The sequence below is a fragment of the Impatiens glandulifera genome, chromosome 4 (genome assembly GCF_907164915.1).
Source record: "Impatiens glandulifera chromosome 4, dImpGla2.1, whole genome shotgun sequence".
Lineage (NCBI taxonomy): Eukaryota > Viridiplantae > Streptophyta > Magnoliopsida > Ericales > Balsaminaceae > Impatiens > Impatiens glandulifera.
The window spans coordinates 11,689,372-11,692,969 of NC_061865.1; the positions used below are offsets into that span (position 1 = coordinate 11,689,372).

The window sequence follows — 3,598 nt, forward strand, 5'->3', positions numbered from 1 at the left end:
ATTATATTTGAAATTAGAATACTATCATTATGAATTAGTTACAAATCAAATTATTGCACGTTAATTCTTCTCAAATTTTCTCTCTTAATCATTTCTTTTAAAAAATAGTGATTTTTTGATTTAAGTAAAACTTGTCCTTTTTTCCTTTATAGAAAATAGTTTTCCATTATCTATTTCTTTTCAATAAATAATATTATATTAAGTCAATAATTTTTATTTTTGTGATGATTAATTAAATAATATTTTTTATATAAAATATTTTTTTATTTCAATTTTGTTTAGTTAGGCAAATTACCTACCGTTTAACTCTACTCTATAAAATGTTTAAAAATCATTTGCATTCAATATAATTTTATGATCGTGTTAATTCGAGAAAGCTGTGTATTGGCTTAATCGAGCACCACGACTTGGTATATTAGGATTAATATTTACTTTATTCAACAAGGCTGAATTCACGACATTTGAAAAGTACCCCATTTTTTTTTATTAAGAATGGTTTAAAAGGAGAAATTATGATAGTTAATATATATATATATATATATATATATATATATATATATATATATATATATATATTTTGATGATTCATTAGTCATTGGTAATATTAATGTTGATTCTATTAATGATTTTAAAACTCATGCTAGAGTTTGAGATAACATACTTAGGAAAAATGAGATTTCTTTTAAGTGTATAAAGATGTAAAGTGACAATATAATATTTATCAATTTTTAAGGTACTGATTGAACTGAATCATTTGTTCTACCCATATTTCAATTAGACTTTTTTAAATTATTCACCTTTTCATTCATTTTTAGTAGACTATCCACTTTCTCTCATTAAAATATTAATTAATCCTTTAATTAACTCCTTCTCTATTTTAATTATTAATTAACCTAGTCTCTATAAATTATTAAATTAATTATTCTTTCAATCAACTAATTAAAATATATTATATAAACTAGCATTTAGCCCGTGCATTTGCACGAGTAATAATATAAAAAATCGTGAAAAAAATTACGGATAACATTTTTAATTTTATTTTTAACCGTTTTAAATTTATGGGTGGGTCAACACATAATCCGACCCAAATATCCATTTACTCAACATTATTATATATTAGTTAGTTAAAAAGTTGAACTTATATTAATGTTAGAACGTACCGCGTTTATCAAATTTGGTGTTGAGTTTAAAATATAAAATCTTTATAGCCTAGTTGGTTAAAGAGTTGTACTTGTTTTGTTAGGTTGCAAGTTCGAAACATACCTCTAGCATTTTTAATTTTATTTTTAACCGTTTTAAATTTAAAAACGGGTAAACCCACAATCCGACCCAAGTATCCAAATTAACCACAGCTCTCGACCCGGCAATCCGGACACTTTAAAAATTAAGCATCATTATATATATATAGATATCTAAATAAAATAACATATATTTTATTTTTATTTAAATTTATAAATATAATATATATAACTAAAATTAAATATACTAAATTAAATAATTTAAATAAATATTATAAACTAAACTAAAATAAAATAAAATACGTTACATAAATATTAAAATAAAATAAAATACATACATAAACGGTTAAAACAAAATGCATATTTTATTTTTGTAATTTAAATTTATTTCCACAACGTTAATCTTATCTTTGTAGTGTCTGTCTATCTAACTAACTCTTGAAAGGAAAGGGTTCGATTGAACTTGTTCACTGCTTCACCACAGAAGATCAATTCCAGATAATATGGCTATAAGGTATTTAAGTAGGAGGAATAATTATTATACATTACTAATATCTTTAATCCCTTCATAGAAGATTGATTTGAAAGCTTGAATCTTATGCTTACTAAAAACTATCCCAATCTCAATCCCGCCTTCGTCATCTCTATCATCACAAAGAGAGAAAGCTCCAGCATTATCAATGGAAACCATCTCCACCTTCACCGGCCGGCCCCATCCAAAATCCGCCCTATACAACCCAAACCGCGAAGACCCACCAATGCCATACGGTTTCTGACAACTAAGGGTTGAGTCTGCTTCCGAAAACCACTTCTCTGACCCCTTCACAACTCCTTGAGGCAAGCTTCCAACCGCCTCTTTAATGGCCTCCGCCGCCGTCACCAACCCATCTCCCCCTTCCAAAGATACAACCCTTGTCTTTGCGATCCGAAAGGCTACGCAGTTGCCAAAGTAATTGGCCGGAATCGGAGGCTCCAATCGTGCTCGACAATCCATGTTTATTACGAGATAAACATTCTCTTTTGTAATATCCCCTCCCTCTGCTTTAACCAGACACGTCCATATATATGAACTAACCGCCGTGAAACTTGAAACATGGCCGTCTATTTTGCTCTTTAATAGACCCATCTGTTGTCGACTTAGTCGGAATGTTCCTCGGAGTAATCCTGGTTCCGGTTTCATTTCCATTAGAGTGAGGCCGGTTCCTTCCCTGGCAAATTCTTTCCATCTTTTGGTGAAAATCGTGCAGATATCTAAAGGGTCGTTGATGAAGGATCTTTCTAGAACCGGCGTCATTTCCGACGGAAGGGATCCGACGTGGCAAAGTTTGGCCCATGACTTCATAAACATGGCGGTGCTCTTGCTGTCGAGGACGGCGTGGTGGGCGGTGTATCCGATGGAGAATCCAGAACCAGGGAAGAGAGTCACTTGTAGAGAAAGCACTGTTGCCTGATATTATTATTATTTGTTTTGGGTCAATTAATTTAAAATTAATCTTAAATAATTCTATTTTTAGATAAAGATTTACCTGATTCTCGGAAACATGGAAATCCGACGACAATAGAGAATGCATGTCTTTGGCTTCCTTAATATCGTCGGTGGAGAGAGAATGAAAGTCGGCGGCGGACTCTGCTACTGTGAGATATATCCCGTCATCGTCGGTAGCGAAACGGATAGCCGGCTTACCGGTAAGGGGGTGCCACGTAAGATTTCCGGCGAGTGGGGGATAGTATTGAAGGGTGAGTGAAAGAGCATGTTTGAGCTTGGGGAGAATGTCGTCTGAGAAAACAGACAAGGATAAATCCTTTATTTCGTAGAAAAAGAGAAATTGGATGGGTGGGAATCTAAGCCATATTGCATCAAAGAAGGTGAGAGGAAGGTAATCGCCGGAGATAGTCGCCGTCGGCGATGTACTTGGTGCCGGAGCTACCTTGAATACCTCTATCACTTTCACCACGTCCAAGGCCATGGATATAACTTAGAGAGTGTAGAGAGCTTATGTGCTTATGGATATAACTTAGAGAGTGTAGAGAGCTTATGTGCTTATGGATATAACTTAGAGAGTGTAGAGAGCTTATGTGCTTATGGATATAATGTTAGATTGTTAGTTTATTAGATTGTAGGTTTATTGAATGTTAGATTGTTATATTATTTGGATTATTGAATGTTAGATTATTTGGATTATTGATTAATGTTAGGTTAGATTATTGGTTTATTAAATGTTATGTTAGATTATATTATTGGATTGATAGTTTATTGAATGTAATGTTATATTATATTATTGTTGGTTTATTGAATATTAGGTTAAATTATTGGATTGTTGGTTTATTAAATGTTATGTTAGATTATTGGATTGTTGGTA

At 32.0% G+C, this 3,598-nt stretch overlaps 1 pseudogene; it reads right to left on the reverse strand.

Moving 5' to 3' along the window:
• Positions 1-1,763: 1,763 nt before the first annotated feature.
• On the reverse strand, positions 1,764-3,220 carry LOC124936805 (annotated as a pseudogene).
• Positions 3,221-3,598: the final 378 nt, after the last annotated feature.